Genomic DNA, 17,840 nt, shown 5'->3' on the forward strand with positions numbered 1-17,840 from the left:
CAGAACGAAGTTGAGCAAGAGTGACACGCGTTTCCCTGGGGAGTATGCGTTCCTCTTCCGCGAGTATTGGATACTTTTCTTTAAGTACTGGATTCACCGGGCAATTCCCGGCATAAAGGTCCGACGCCTGTTTATGGAGTTCACCAAGGACCTGCTTGTGTTTTTTCGCTTCATACGGCTGGGTTGTCAGGTGCCGTATTTCCTCAAAATGCTTACGGAGATGACTCCTTAAGCCCCTAGGCGGTGCTGGTTCATCAATCAGATGTCTGGTGGGATGCTCAGGTTTCTGGGTATTCAACAGGAACTGTTTGGTCAGCATCTCATTTCTCTCCCTGATGGGGAGTATTCATGCCTTATTATGCAGATGGTGTTCTGGGGACATAAGAAGACAGCTCGTGGCGATTCTGAGAGCAGTATTTTGGCAGGCCTGTAGTTTCTTCCAGTGGCTAATTTTTGGGCTTGGCGACCATATGGGTGACGCGTAGCACGTAATCGGCTGGCTAATTGCTTTGTATGTAGTCATGAGCGTTTCTTTATCTTTTCCCCAGGTACTGCCAGCGAGGGATTTGAGGATTTTGTTACGGCTCTGAATTCTCGGAACAATTGCGGCTGCGTGCTCACCAAAATGTAGATCCTGATCAAACGTCACACCCAAGATTTTGGGGTGTAGGACAGTCGGTAGCGTAGTGCCATCGACGTGGATGTTCAAAAACGTCGACATTTGGGACGTCCATGTTGTAAATAAGGTCGCGGAAGATTTAGTCAGTGATAATGCCAGGTTTCTCGAGGCAAAAAAACTGGAGAGATCAGGGAGGTAGCCGTTTATTTTATTGCATAGCGCATCGATCTTTGGGCCTGGGCCTTGGTTTCGATGTTTCCTTTCTAAATTGCAGCGATGCCTGCCGACCACCCAGATAACTGGCGGTCCACCTTTTAAGGCATGGGCGAAGGGTAGACCCTTCCAGGTCTTGCAGTAACGAGCCATGGTTGACCGTATCAAAAGCTTTTGATAGGTCTAGCGCTATGAGTACTGTTCTATGGTGGGGGTATTGATTTAAACCGCAATTTATCTGGGTGCTAATGGCATTTAGCGCGGTGGTAGTGCTATGGAGTTTTCTGAAGCCTTGCTGATGAGAGGCTAGCTGCAAATTTGCTTGGAAATAAGGGAGAAAAATGGCTTCAAGCGTTGTTGTTGTTGTTGTAGCGATAAGGTTGCTCCCCGGAGGCTTTGGGGAGTGTTATCGATGTGATGGTCCTTTGCCGGATACAGATCCGGTACGCTCCGGTACCACAGCACCATTAAGGTGCTAGCCCGACCATCTCGGGAACGATTTATGTGGCCACATTAAACCTTCGGGCCATTCCCTCCCTCTCCACCCCAAGTTCCATGAGGAGCTTGGGGTCGCCAGAGCCTCTTCTGTTAGTGAAACAGGATTCGCCGCGGATAGGTGAGGTTGACAATTGGGTTTAGAGAAGCTATATATTACGCTGGCAACCTGAAGGGTTGCGCTACCCAGCCCCTTAAATCTGGTATTTTAGTCGCCTTTTACGACAGGCATACCTACCGCGGGTATATTCTGATCCCCTAACCCGCTGGGCGTCTTTGCTACTGGCGATAAGAGAGATATCGGACGATACGACTCACATATGTTAGCTGGTTTCCCAGGCTTTAGTAGCGGGACCACCTTGGGCATTTTCCGTTTCTCGGGTATGACAAAGGTGGAAAGAGACAGGTTGAAGACATGCGCTAAATATTTGAAACCCTCTTTCCCTAGGCTTTTGAGCATCGGCATGGCTATGCCGTCTGGGCCCACTGCTTTGGATGGTTTAGCGCGCCCAATGGCGTCCTCAACCTCTTTAGCGGTGATGGTGATTGGTGACGCGCTGAATTTGTGTTTATGTGCGTGTATATTGGCTCTCCGTCTATCTTTGTCGACCGTAGGATGCATTATATATTGTCGGCAGAAAGCGCTCGGGCATTTTTTCGCATCCGACAGCATTTTGTCGCCAAAGGCGATGGAAACTTTGTATTTGTGGAAACGATAGTAACTCCTTCTGGTGGCGAAGGTAGCTTAGATATGTAGAAATTAAACAAAAGTGGGGATAGGACACCACCCTGTGGCACCCCTTGTTTAATTCTTCTTGGTTTTGATGTTTCATTTCTAATGGCTATTAGCGCAGCGGTGATGACAGGCTAGCTGCAAATTTGCTTTGAAGTGGGGGAGCAAAATGGCTGCAAGCGTCTTGGCTACTGGCGACAGGAGAGATATCGGGCGATATGACTCTCATATGTTAGCTGCTTTCCCAGGCTTTAGTAGCGGCACCACCTTGGCTATTTTCCATTTTTCGGGTATGACAAAGGTGGAAAGAGACAGGTTGAAGACATGTGCTAAATATTTGAAACCCTCTTTCCCTAGGCTTTTAAGCATCGGCATGGCTATGCCGTCTGGGCCCACTGCTTTGGACGGCTTAGCATGACCGATGGCATCCTCAACCTCTTTGGCGGTGATGGTAATTGGTGACGCGCTGAATTTATGTTTATGTGCGTGTCTGTTGGCCCTCCGTCTATCTTTGACGACCGTAGAATGCATTATATATTGTCGGCAGAGAGCGCTCGCGCATTTTTTGTTATCCGACAGCACTTTATCGCCGAAGGCGATGGAAACTATGTCATTGTGCCTAGACGGATTCGATAGGGACTTTACGGTGGACCAAAGTTTACCTACACCGGCAGAGAGATTACAACCGCTTAGGTGCTCCTCCCATTTCGCCCGCTTGTGTTCATCCACAAGCAATCTGATGCGTTGGTTTATATCCCTTATTTGGGGTCGCCGGGATCGAGCTGTCTTATAAGGTTGCGTTCTCTCGCTAAGCTTGCAGCCTCCGCCGGGAAGTGGGGCCGAATTTCGGGAATTCTACCGGCGGGAATGAAACGAGTCGAGGCGGATTCAATAACCTTGCGGGAAGCACGCTCCTCTTCGCGGGCATCAGTCCGGATAGGGAGGGCAACAAAGCGGTTGTATGTAAAGGATTTGTATTCGTCCCACTTTCCTTTTTTAAAGTTAATGAGAGTGTGTTTTTCTGTGACGATGAAGTCGGTGGTACGCTCGAGCGATATAAGTATAGGCAGGTGGTCGGATGCCAATGTTACCATCGGCTGCCAGTTGACGCAGTTTACGAGTTCTGCGCTCACGATTGAAATATCCGGCGAACTGTGAGAGCTGCCTACCATACGTGTGGGGGCGTCTCCGTTTATTGTGCAGAACGTCGTTTCTTCTATTTGATCCGCCAACATCTCACCCGTACTGTCCGCCCGCAAGTTTCAATGCCATAGATGTTGTTGTTGTTGTTGTAGCGATTAGGTTACTCCCCGAAGGCTTTGGGGAGTATTATCGATGTGATGGTCCTTTGTCGGATACAGATCCGATACGCTCCGGTAACACAACACCATTAAGGTGCTGGCCCGACCATCTCGGGAACGATTTATATGGCCACATTGAACCTTCAGGCCATCCCTCCCTCCCCACCCCCAAGTTCCATGAGGAGCTTGGGGTCGCCAGAGCCTCGTCTGTTAGTGAAACGGGATTCGCCGCTCGAAGGTGAGGTTGACAATTGGGTTGGAGAAGCTATATATTGCGCTACACAACCCCTTGAATCCCAATGCCATAGATCGTGATGGGCATTGAAATCGCCTATGATAATGCGATTGTTGCCAGTGAGTAAGGCGCTAATATTAGGGCGGTATCCACTGGGGCAACAGGTGGCAGGAAGGATGTAGATGTTGATGATTTCTAGGTTTGCATCGCTGACCGGAAAGATAAGCCTTGACGTTCTAAGACACTGTCCCTGCGGTCGATGTCGGGATCAAATATATGATATTGCACAGAGTGGTGTATGATAAACGCGAGGCCGCCTCCATATCTGCCCTCGCAATCTTTTCTGTGGACATTTTACCCAGAACAGGTCTGCAGTGCAGATCTTGCTGTGAGTTTAGTCTCTTGAATCGCAGCAATGCGGATGTTGTGCCGCTTCATGAAATCGACTATCTCCGTGATCTTCCCAGTTAATCCATTACAGATTAACTGCAGAATTCTGAAATGCATAGGGGTAGACGTCGTCACTCTGGGAGTAAGTGACGGGTGACTACGCCCGGGTTGTGGAAGGCTAGGACGCGACTGCTGTTGTGGCCCTGGAACTGGACGTTGTTGTTGTTGTTGTTGTTGTAGCAGTGCTTCGCCCCACCTAACAGACGCGACCGATCACAAACTGTCATCAATATCCTCTAACGGGAGTCCAAGGAAACTTGCTGTTTCAACAGGGGTGGACCATAGGGAAAGGGGTGTTAGAGGCGTTGGTTCCACATTACAATTAAAGAGATGGTTGGTGTCATGTGGGGACACATTGCAAGCGGGGCATACATTTTGTATGTCGGGGTTGATTCTGGATAGGTAAGAGTTTAACCTGTTACAGTATCCGGAACGAAGTTGAGCCAGAGTGACACGCGTTTCCCTGGGGAGTATGCGTTCCTCTTCCGCAAGTTTTGGATACTTTACTTTGAGTACTGGGTTCACCGGGCAATTCCCGGCATAAAGGTCCGACGCCTGTTTGTGGAGTTCACCAAGGACCTGCTTGTGTTTTTTCGCTTCATACGGCTGTGTTCTCAGATGTCGTATTTCCTCAAAATGCTTACTGAGATGACTCCTTAAGCCCCGAGGCGGTGCTGGCTCGTCAATCAGATGTCTGTTGGGATGCCCAGGTTTCTGGGTATTCAACAGGAACTGTTTGGTCAGCATCTCGTTTCTTTCCCTGATGGGGAGTATTCTCGCCTCATTATGTAGATGGTGTTCTGGGGACATAAGAAGACAGCCCGTGGCAATTCTGAGAGCAGTATTTTGGCAGGCCTGTAGCTTCTTCCAGTGGGTAATTTTTAGGCTTGGCGACCATATGGGTGACGCGTAGCACGTAATCGACTGGCTAATTGCTTTGTATGTAGTCATGAGCCGTTTATTTTATTGCATAGCTCATCGATCTGTGGGCCTGGGCCTGTGGCCATTACTGTGCAGTCATCGGCGTAGGAAACGATTGTGACTCCTTCCGGTGGTGAAGGTAGCTTAGATATGTAGAAATTAAACAAAAGTGGGGATAGGACACCACCCTGTGGCACCCCTTGTTTAATTCTCCTTGGCTTTGATGTTTCGTTTCTAAATAGCACCGATGCCTGCCGACCACCCAGATAATTTGCGGTCCACCTTTTAAGACATGGGGGAAGGGTAGACCCTTCCAGGTCTTGCAGTAACGAGCCGTGGTTGACCGTATCAAAAGCTTTTGATAGGTCTAGCGCTACGAGTACTGTTCTATGGTGGGGGTTTTGATTTAAACCGCAATTTATCTGGGTGCTAATGGCATTTAGCGCGGAGGTAGTTATGGAGTTTTCTGAAGCCATGCTGATGGGAGGCTAGTTGCAAATTTGCTTGGAAATAAGGGAGCAAAATGGCTTCGAGCGTCTTTGCTACTGGCGATAGGAGAGATATCGGACGATACGACTCTCCTATGTTAGCTGGTTTACCAGGCTTTAGTAGCGGGACCACCTTGGCCATTCTCCATTTCTCGGGTATGACAAAGGTGGAAAGAGACAGATTGAAGACCTGCGCTAAATATTTGAAACCCTCTTCCCCTAGGCTTTTAAGCATCGGCATGGCTATGCCGTCTGGGCCCACTGCTTTGGATGGTTTAGCGCGACCAATGGCGTCCTCAACCTCTTTAGCGGTGATGGTGATTGGTGACGCGCTGAATTTGTGTTTATGTGCGTGTCTGTTGGCCCTCCGTCTAACTTTGTCGACCGTAGAATGCATTATATATTGTCGGCAGAAAGCGCTCGCGCATTTTTTCGCATCCGACAGCACTTTGTCGCCAAAGGCGATGGAAACTTTGTCTTTGTGCTTAGTCGGATTCGATAGGGACTTTACGGTGGACCAAAGTTTACCCACACCGGTAGAGAGGTTACAACCTCTTAGGTGCTCCTCCCATTTCGCCCGCTTGTGTTCATCCACAAGCAATCTGATGCGTTGGTTTATATCCCTTATTTGGGGGTCGCCTGGATCGAGCTGCCTTATAAGGTCACGTTCTCTCGCTAAGTTTGCGGCCTCCGCCGGGAAGTGGGGCCGGATTTCGGGAATTCTCCCGGCGGGAATGAAACGTGCCGAGGCGGATTCAATGACCTTGCGGAAGGCACGCTCCCCTTGGCGGGCATCAGTCGGGATAGGGAGGGCAGCAAAGAGGTTGTCTGTAAAGGATTTATATTCTCCCCACTTTCCTTTTTTAAAGTTTATGAAAGTGCGTTTTTCGGTGACGATGAAGTCGGCGGTACGCTCGAGCGAAACAAGTATAGGCAGGTGGTCGGATGCCAATGATACCATCGGCTGCCAGTTGACGCAGTTTACGAGTTCTGCGCTCACGATTGAGATATCTGGCGAACTGTGAGAGCTTCCTACCATACGTGTGGGGGCGTCTCCGTTTATTGTGCAGAACGTCGTTTCTTCTATTTGATCCGCCAACATCTCGCCCCTACTGTCCGCCCGCAAATTTGAATGCCATAGATCATGATGGGCATTGAAGTCGCCTAAAATAATGCGATTGTTTCCAGTGAGTAAGGCTCTAATATTAGGGCGGTATCCACCGGGGCAACAGGTGGCAGGGGGGATGTAGATGTTGATGATTTCTAGGTTTGCATCTCCTGACCGGACAGATAGGCCTTGACGTTCTAAGACGTTGTCCCTGCGGTCGATGCCAGGATCAAATATGTGATATTGCACAGAGTGGTGTATTATAAACGCGAGGCCGCCTCCATTTCCGCTCTCGCGATCTTTTCTGTGGACATTATACCCAGAGCAGGTCTGCAATGCAGATCGTGCTGCGAGGATAGTCTCTTGAATCGCAGCAATGCGGATGTTGTGCCGCTTCATGAAATTGACTATCTCCGTAATCTTCCCAGTTAGTCCATTACAGTTTAACTGCAGAATTCTGAAGTGCATGAGGGGAGACGTCGCCACTCTGGGGGTAAGTGACGGGTGACTACGCCTGGGTTGAGGAAGGCCAGGACGCAATTGCTCTTGTGGCCCTAGGACTGGGCGTCCTTGGGCAAGCATTGGGGTACCCGGATGATTTGGGTTTGCGACCTGGCAACATGGCGCGATGAAACCCGTCGAGGGGTTGCCGTCGCGGAGACCAGAACATCTAGGAAAGTGGCACCACCCGAGGCAGGAGCTGCATTGGGCGGATGTCGCAAACATATATATTCTGTGCTGGCAAACGGTGCAAACGGAGGTAGGGACTAAGAGTCTGTTTCCCTGACCTACACGATTGCTGCCGGAAAAGAGGGGGGGGAGAAGACGGGGGCAGGGGCTGTTGCTCAGCATTGCTTCCGACTCTACTACGAAGATTGTAGTTATGAGTGGTAGCAGCTGTTTGAGTTGTTGGCGCCGTAAGGCGCGAGCAGCAGCGGGTACTTGTGGCTTGCTGAGCAGCGGGGCTGCTGGAAGGTAATGGGTGGGCGCTTAGACGTAGACTACGGGGCGCCCTTGGGCGTGAACAGCAAGGAGCCACAAAAGATTTATAAAAGTTACGTGGACGTCGGGTTTTGGGATCAAGCCCAGAACAACCTGTCCGATGCAACCATCCCTTACACGAGACACACTGAACAGAGTATGACCGTCCTAAAAAGTTCCCATTTAATTTGGAACTGGACGTCCTTGGGAAAGCATTGGGGTACCCGGTGTATTTGGGTATGCGGCCTGGCAACATGGCGCAATGAAACCCGTCGGGGGGTTGCCGTCGCGGAGACCATAACATCTAGGAAAGTGGCACCGTCCATGGCAGGAGCTGCATTGGGCGGATGTCGCAAACATATATATTCTGTGCTGGCAAACGGTGCAAAGGGAGGTAGGGACTAAGAGTCTGTTTCCCTGACCTACACAATTGCTGCCGGAAAAGAGGGGGGAGAAGACGGGTGCAGTGGCTGATGATTAGTTCTATAGGTGGATGCCTTTTCGAGATATCACCATAAAGGTGGACCAGGGGTGACTCTAGAATGTGTTTGTACGATATGGGTATCAAATGACAGATGTTAATGAGTATTTTAAAAGGGAGTGGGCCTTAGTTCTATAGGTGGACGCCTTTTCGAGATATCACCATAAAGGTGGACTAGGGGTGACTCTAGAATGTGTTTGTATGATATGGGTATCAAATGAAAGATGTTAAAGGGTATTTTAAAAGGGAGTGATCTTTAGTTCTATAGGGTGACGCCTTTTCGAGACAACGCCATAAAGGTGGACCAGGGGTGACTATAATGTGTTTGTACGATATGGGTATCAAATTAAAGGTATTAATGAGGGGTTTAAAGCGATTGGCCCTTAGTTGCATATGTGAAGGCGTTTTCGAGATATCGACCAAAATGTGGACCAGGGTGACCCAGAACATCATCTGTCGGGTACCGCTAATTTATTTATATTTGTAATACCACTAACAGTATTCCTGACAAGATTCCAAGGGCTTTTAACTTCTCCCTACAGAACTGTTTCTGAAGAAGAATTCTTAATATGCAGACCTGTAAAGAAAAAGTACCAGTACAAGTACAAATATCAGTACCTCAGTACATCGAAATATTAGTACAAGTATAAGTATCGAGGTACTTGTACCTGAATTGTTGAAGTACAAGTAAAGTACGAAGTAGTACTTTGATAAGTTTTGAACGGGTTTGAAGCGGATCAACTAGCACCCTTACGATCACCTAACTTTGACAAAATAGCTGAAGAAGAGTTCTACGGTGTTTTAATGATACATCAACAGATTTCAATGTGCTTCAGAGTATCCTCTTATGAAGGACCTATCACTCAAAATGAATACGTCCTCAGCTTCTTCCGACCCAGTAGAGCGTTTATTTTCCTTAGCAGGCATAGGTTTTAGTCCTAGAAAGCAATCAATGACGGGCTTTTCGTTTGAAAAGCTAGTACTAACTAAGTACTAAAACACTTTTAGTCTCTCGCCGCGTACGGACGTGTTTTTTATTCGCTCTCAAATTTTTACATATTCTTATATTTTCTTTCTTTCGTTTTAAATTGCCCAAATGGATGAATTTTTTGGAAAATGTAACAGACAATTTTCCAGATCTGGTGGCATAATTTAGTGCCGTGTAATGGGTTCTGTAAGAGGATTTTCCACAGAGCCTGTAGTGAGGGCATCTCTGACTATGAAGTAAACCTAATCAAGTCTAACCCACATTTGCTTTACTTGTGTGAAAAGTGTGTTAATATGCCGGACAAGTTAGCTAATACTTTAAACGATATTCTTGTGGTTCAACAACAAGTTTTTGACCTAATAGCAGTTGCTGTGGCAAAAAAATTCGATGATTTAAAAAATCATATAATGGACAATAATTTAAATGTTGCTGATACATATAGTTGTCTGAGTGCCAGAAATAGTGCGCTATTTCTCCCCATAGCACCCAACAACAACGACTTAATGCAAAGAAATCTTATGGAATTTCCCGCTACCCCCTTGGCATGGTGTTCCCTAATTCCCCTCTCTGTAATCTCACAGTTAATGCTTCGTCAACTGCACCTACTACTACTCTTACATCATCTGTTGCTATTACTCAGACGCACACATCAAACATTCTCTCTACTAGTTCTACTACAAAGAAAACTTCTTTACCTGCATCTACATCTACATCTTCATCTAAAAACACCTCATCTTCTAAAGTCGCACATTCGTTTAAAACTACATCGACATCTGGTACTACTTCTACATCTAAAACTAAATCTACTGCATCCTCATCTAAATCCACTAAAGCAGACGCTAACAATCATAAAACAAATTCAAATATGCCCACTGATAATACTAATAATAAGTCTAATGCTCAAAAGGTTGACAACAATGCGGCATATACTAATACAAATACTAATGTAGTGTCGTGCTCTGCTGGCAATTTATCGTATGCTGATGCTGTAGCTAGCGCAGTTAATAATGCAAATAATGCAGATGAGCCATCCGTTGACGTTTCTGACGGACAATGAAAGAGTGCAGCAACTGGTAGCAATGTCAATGCCGAATTAGATGCATTTGTGCGGTATAAATCGATTCATTTCTCCTCGTTTAAGCCGTCTGTTACTGAGGAGAGTATTGTTAATTACATCTCTGATCACTTTGGCATTGCTGCTTCTAATATTGCTTGTTTTAAATTAGTAAAGAGGGATGTTGACATCAAGTCTTTAGTGAGAGTCTCTTTTAAAGTTCGAGTGGTTGAAAATGAATACAGTAAACTTTTCAATGCTTCTCTTTGGCCCACTAATGTATACATTAAACCCTTCCGTTTTTTTCCAAAAGACGTAGACATTTCCGCGGAGTCGTAGATTTGTCTGATACCTTTCGTAATGACCTCAATGTCTATTATCAGAATGTTAGGGGTCTAAATACTAAAATAGTGGATCTTTTTCTCCGAAGTTATGACTTCTGTTAGACGTTTTGTTAGAGACATGGTTGAAACCCACGGTGTTTAACTCTGAGATATTAGCAGACTCATATGAGATCTTTAGAAAAGACCGACAAAACAGAGTTGGTGGAGGCGTGTTAATCGCCGTACATACCAGGTTCTCTGCTGAGGAAGTGTATTTCGATGATTCTGCTGATGTTGAAATCCCCTACGTGCGAGTTAAACTTTTATCTACTTATACATATTTTGTAGCGTCTTATATTCCGCCTCAGTCAGATATTTCTATATACCTAAAACACTCTTCCCTATTAAAGTTTATATTTGCTATGTCTAGGTCTGTTGATTCTGTCTTAGTGGCTGGCGACTTCAATCTGCCCTTTGTGTCGTGGAATTTTATTGACGGAATGCTAGTTCCCACTGCTTCTAATGTTGTATTCTACGAGTTTTTAAATGACCTTGCAGACGTTGGTCTTTATCAACTTAACAGAATTCATAACAAATTTGGAAAATATCTTGATTAAATATTTTCAGACGATACATCGAATTGTTCTGTAACTCGATGTGATCCAGTGGTGTTGCCTGAGAATGTTTATCATCCAGCACTTTCAATATACCTGGATTGTCTCAGTTTACCGGTGCGGAATACTACTGATCCGAATGCATCTTCTCGCCCGTTTCTGTTTAGGAAGGCCAATTGGTCTTTACTAATCGATGAAGTCTCTAAAATAACGTGGCCTGAGTACGACGGAGATATTGAAGCGAGCTCCATTCATTTCACCAAGGTTTTACATGCAATATTTCTCAAATGTGTGCCTTTTTCCAAAACCTCTTCAGCACCCCCAGGTACTGCTTGGAGCTCTAGAGAACTTAGCTATCTAAAAAACAAAAAAACACGCTTCTTCAAGCGTTTCAAATTATCTGGTCTAATAGTGATTATGCTGCATATTCTATCTTGCGCCTTAAGTACAACAGGCTACAGATAAGATGCTATAAGAATTATCTGATGAAGATTAAGCATAGGATCTCTTCCAATCCAAAATCATTTTATTCCTTCGTCAACTCCAAAAGAAAAATTAAAGGGTTTCCTTCTGTAATGAAGTATAACGATCAGATCTCTAGTAATGACTCCGAGATTGCAAATATGCTGCTGACTTTTTTAAATCTAATTATTCGACTATCCCTGACTCCCCTCTGGAGGATTATCAATATATGCTACCTTCGCTTAACTCAGTAGGTATCCCATATATGCATACAGATGAGGTACTAAGGCATCTGGAAAGTCTGAAAATTTCCTACTCCAGTGGACCTGATGAAATACCATCTGTTGTGCTAAGAACTTGCGCTCAATTTCTTTGTCAACCCCTTACCTGCTTATTTAATGCCTCTTTGAGGCAAGGGAGCGAGCGGAAGGACAGACGGTTGACTGTGTATAAAAACTGGGCGTGGCTTCAACCGATTTCACCTATTTTCATAGAAAACAGTTACCGTCATAGAATCTATGCCCCTACCAAATTTCATAGGGATTGGTAAATTTTTGTTTGACTTATGGCATTAAAAGTATTCTAGATAAACTAAATGAAAAAGGGCGGAGCCATGCCCATTTTGAAATTTTCTTTTATTTTTGTATTTTGTTGCACCATATCATTACTGGAGTTGAATGTTGACATAATTTACTTATATACTATAAAGATATTAAATTTTTGTTAAAGTTTGACTTAAAAAATTTTTTTTTTAGAGTGGGCGTGTTCTTCATCTTTTTATTTAGCACATATATAGTAATAGTAGTAACGTTCCTGCCAAATTTTATCATGATATCTTCAACGACTGCCAAATTACAGCTTGTAAAACTTTTAAATTACCTTCTTTTAAAAGTGGGCGATGCCACGCGCATTGTCAAAAATTTTACTAATTTTCTATTCTGCGTCATAAGGTCAACCCACCTACCAAGTTTCATCGCTTTATCCGTCTTTGGCAATGAATTATCGCATTTTTTCGGTTTTTTGAAATTTTCGATATCGAAAAAGTGGGTCCTATTAAGGTGGCAGACACACTATAGCAAACAACAATATTATATATTAAATAATTTATACCTCATTTATTGGCAATTTAATACCGCAAAAAAAAATTTAAAGCTGCGTCCGGTTCCGAGAAACGGGAGTGTCTGCTAGCTTAAGACTCAAGCCAGCAGACACTTCGTGAAAACACGACCTACGACTTCCGAACGACTTGGATAATTGATATTACATTTATTGGCAATTTAGTACCGCAAAAAAAAATTTAAGGCTGCGTCCGGTTCCGAGAAACGGGAGTGTCTGCTAGCTTAAGACTCAAGCCAGCAGACACTTCGTGAAAACACGACCTACGACTTCCGAACGACTTGGATAATTGATATTACATTTATTGGCAATTTAGTACCGCAAAAAAAAATTTAAAGCTGCGTCCGGTTCCGAGAAACGGGAGTGTCTGCTAGCTTAAGACTCAAGCCAGCAGACACTTCGTGAAAACACGACCTACGACTTCCGAACGACTTGGATAATTGATATTACATTTATTGGCAATTTAGTACCGCAAAAAAAAATTTAAAGCTGCGTCCGGTTCCGAGAAACGGGAGTGTCTGCTAGCTTAAGACTCAAGCCAGCAGACACTTCGTGAAAACACGACCTACGACTTCCGAACGACTTGGATAATTGATATTACATTTATTGGCAATTTAGTACCGCAAAAAAAAATTTAAAACTGCGTCCGGTTCCGAGAAACGGGAGTGTCTGCTAGCTTAAGACTCAAGCCAGCAGACACTTCGTGAAAACACGACCTACGACTTCCGAACGACTTGGATAATTGATATTACATTTATTGGCAATTTAGTACCGCAAAAAAAATTTAAAGCTGCGTCCGGTTCCGAGAAACGGGAGTGTCTGCTAGCTTAAGACTCAAGCCAGCAGACACTTCGTGAAAACACGACCTACGACTTCCGAACGACTTGGATAATTGATATTACATTTATTGGCAATTTAGTACCGCAAAAAAAAATTTAAAGCTGCGTCCGGTTCCGAGAAACGGGAGTGTCTGCTAGCTTAAGACTCAAGCCAGCAGACACTTCGTGAAAACACGACCTACGACTTCCGAACGACTTGGATAATTGATATTACATTTATTGGCAATTTAGTACCGCAAAAAAAAATTTAAAGCTGCGTCCGGTTCCGAGAAACGGGAGTGTCTGCTAGCTTAAGACTCAAGCCAGCAGACACTTCGTGAAAACACGACCTACGACTTCCGAACGACTTGGATAATTGATATTACATTTATTGGCAATTTAGTACCGCAAAAAAAAATTTAAAGCTGCGTCCGGTTCCGAGAAACGGGAGTGTCTGCTAGCTTAAGACTCAAGCCAGCAGACACTTCGTGAAAACACGACCTACGACTTCCGAACGACTTGGATAATTGATATTACATTTATTGGCAATTTAGTACCGCAAAAAAAAATTTAAAGCTGCGTCCGGTTCCGAGAAACGGGAGTGTGCTAGCTTAAGACTCAAGCCAGCAGACACTTCGTGAAAACACGACCTACGACTTCCGAACGACTTGGATAATTGATATTACATTTATTGGCAATTTAGTACCGCAAAAAAAATTTAAAGCTGCGTCCGGTTCCGAGAAACGGGAGTGTCTGCTAGCTTAAGACTCAAGCCAGCAGACACTTCGTGAAAACACGACCTACGACTTCCGAACGACTTGGATAATGGATATTACATTTATTGGCAATTTAGTACCGCAAAAAAAAATTTAAAGCTGCGTCCGGTTCCGAGAAACGGGAGTGTCTGCTAGCTTAAGACTCAAGCCAGCAGACACTTCGTGAAAACACGACCTACGACTTCCGAACGACTTGGATAATTGATATTACATTTATTGGCAATTTAGTACCGCAAAAAAAAATTTAAAGCTGCGTCCGGTTCCGAGAAACGGGAGTGTCTGCTAGCTTAAGACTCAAGCCAGCAGACACTTCGTGAAAACACGACCTACGACTTCCGAACGACTTGGATAATTGATATTACATTTATTGGCAATTTAGTACCGCAAAAAAAAATTTAAAGCTGCGTCCGGTTCCGAGAAACGGGAGTGTCTGCTAGCTTAAGACTCAAGCCAGCAGACACTTCGTGAAAACACGACCTACGACTTCCGAACGACTTGGATAATTGATATTACATTTATTGGCAATTTAGTACCGCAAAAAAAAATGTAAAGCTGCGTCCGGTTCCGAGAAACGGGAGTGTCTGCTAGCTTAAGACTCAAGCCAGCAGACACTTCGTGAAAACACGACCTACGACTTCCGAACGACTTGGATAATTGATATTACATTTATTGGCAATTTAGTACCGCAAAAAAAAAATTCAAAGCTGCGTCCGGTTCCGAGAAACGGGAGTGTCTGCTAGCTTAAGACTCAAGCCAGCAGACACTTCGTGAAAACACGACCTACGACTTCCGAACGACTTGGATAATTGATATTACATTTATTGGCAATTTAGTACCGCAAAAAAAAATTTAAAGCTGCGTCCGGTTCCGAGAAACGGGAGTGTCTGCTAGCTTAAGACTCAAGCCAGCAGACACTTCGTGAAAACACGACCTACGACTTCCGAACGACTTGGATAATTGATATTACATTTATTGGCAATTTAGTACCGCAAACAAAAATTTAAAGCTGCGTCCGGTTCCGAGAAACGGGAGTGTCTGCTAGCTTAAGACTCAAGCCAGCAGACACTTCGTGAAAACACGACCTACGACTTCCGAACGACTTGGATAATTGATATTACATTTATTGGCAATTTAGTACCGCAAAAAAAAAATTTAAAGCTGCGTCCGGTTCCGAGAAACGGGAGTGTCTGCTAGCTTAAGACTCAAGCCAGCAGACACTTCGTGAAAACACGACCTACGACTTCCGAACGACTTGGATAATTGATATTACATTTATTGGCAATTTAGTACCGCAAAAAAAAATTTTAAGCTGCGTCCGGTTCCGAGAAACGGGAGTGTCTGCTAGCTTAAGACTCAAGCCAGCAGACACTTCGTGAAAACACGACCTACGACTTCCGAACGACTTGGATAATTGATATTACATTTATTGGAAATTTAGTACCGCAAAAAAAAATTTAAAGCTGCGTCCGGTTCCGAGAAACGGGAGTGTCTGCTAGCTTAAGACTCAAGCCAGCAGACACTTCGTGAAAACACGACCTACGACTTCGGATCGACTTGGATAATTGATATTACATTTATTTTGCAATTTAGTACCGCAAAAAAATTTTAAGCTGCGTCCGGTTCCGAGAAACGGGAGTGTCTGCTAGCTTAAGACTCAAGCCAGCAGACACTTCTTGACAACACGACGTACAGCTCCCTAACGAATACAATAATTTATACCTTATTGATTGCCTAAATGTTTCGTTGTCCTGAAAAAAATTTTCACTATACCAAAAGGAAAAATTAAATTTAATATTTTGCCGACCCTAATAAATATAAATTATAACTTTCGAAAATCAGTGAGTTGCATGTTACTGATTACTCAAAACTTAGCAACACTTAACTTGACTTAGAAGTCTGCTGAATTTTGATTTTCTATGTAAGTTCTAATTGACGTTTACATTTTGAGAAGCCATTTATTTGTTTCCATTTCATTTTGACATACAGATTGACACTTATTGATTATGATGCCAGAGTGTATGCGCTAAGTGGAGTATAATCGGTGCTAAATTGCCAAGTTTACGCCAAGTCAAGTCAAGTCTATGCTAAGTATCAGTAATGGGCCCTTAAGTCTGAAGCTAGCAGACGCTTCGCGAAAACACGTATGAACATACATGCATACATACATATGTACACATGTACAATGTACATGTTACCGCGCATACAATGATTTAAGTAATGCGTAAATTTAGTTGCATCAATATGTTGATTGTTTTTGTGTTGATGATGTTCGCAACTATAACGGTTTATGAAATACATGTCGGTCTTCTTTCTTTCGAAAATCAGAGAAAAGTTTGTGCATATTTCGTGTTTGTATTTTCCCGCTTGCGCGCAGGATTTCTGATAACGGGTACATATGTATGTACATATGTGCTTTAGGGTGTGCCGAGAAAAATAACTTTTCAATTTCCATCCTCTCAAATGTTTCTATTTTATTAAAAACAAAAAACCCTCACCAAAGATGGGTCCTATAATTCCACTCTACAGGGTACGATATTTTTATTTTATTTTCCCATTTCGTTAACATGGGAACAACTATTTTTTGTCCAAACTTGAATTTACTCAACTTTTTACGAAAATCTTTTATGTGCCGTTTTGCCTAGTTTTGAGGTGTTGTACAGGTTACAAAAAGTTTTTATGATTTTTTTCTAATCATATCATTTGAAAACACTCTTAATGTATTGCGACCTTAATTACGAATTTATGTTATTATTATATTGTTTTAGTTATGGCTATGTGAATTTATGCTTTATCATTTCAATAGACTTTTTAAATGTGAAATAACTGTTTACACAATTTCGTCAAAGAACACAACTTCAAATGGCCACGACTTTTGGACAAAAATCGTAATTAAGATCTCAATATATTAAAGAGTGTTTATAAATGATATGATTAGAAAAAAAATCATACAAATTGTTTGAAGCCAGTACAAGACCTTAAAACCCGGCGGGAAATCCGTTTTTCGGGTACCACTTAGGGTGGAGTAATAGGACCAAACTTTGGTGAGGGTTTTATTTTTACATCAAATTGAAACATTTCAGAGGATAGAATTTGGACAACATTTTTTTTCGAACCACCCTAATATGAACTTTTTCATATGTACCCATTAGCGCAGAAATCCTGCGCGCATGCCATTTGAAACATATCGAAATACAAACTGTTCTCTGATTTTCAAAAAATAGTAGAGCGAGATGTATTTTAGAAACCGTTATAGTAGCAAGCATATCAGTTTGTGCTAACACATACACAATCAACATATTCATGCAACTAAATTTACTCATTACTCAAATCATTTGTAGTAAGTATGCTCGCTACCTTGAATGTATGTTCCAGCGTTGCCACTCGCGCAATTTTTTTTTGTTCCTAAAGTGTATCATTCCTGAAAAAATGTATCAATTCGTTTTAATAGATTGATACATAGTTTTTGAGTCATTTCGTCTGAATTTTATATAATGTGTGAAACAAAATTCTGAAATTAATAATATTTAAAACAAAACATCACCGCACTATTTTGGCTAAACGGATCACACAACTGAATTTTATAAAATTTTACCAACGCTCAGTTTTAAATAAATGTCGCTGTTATAAAGGTTTTTCTATTTAACATATCGAAACGCGTTTATTT

General features: G+C 43.3%; 1 protein-coding gene across 1 annotated transcript in view; it reads left to right on the plus strand.

Moving 5' to 3' along the window:
- Nucleotides 1–17,840, plus strand: part of LOC137242231 (uncharacterized) — a 39,029-nt gene that overhangs the window by 4,440 nt on the left and 16,749 nt on the right. The gene's annotated exons all lie outside the window — the stretch shown is intronic.

Source organism: Eurosta solidaginis, chromosome 2 (genome assembly GCF_040869045.1).
Source record: "Eurosta solidaginis isolate ZX-2024a chromosome 2, ASM4086904v1, whole genome shotgun sequence".
NCBI lineage: Eukaryota > Metazoa > Arthropoda > Insecta > Diptera > Tephritidae > Eurosta > Eurosta solidaginis.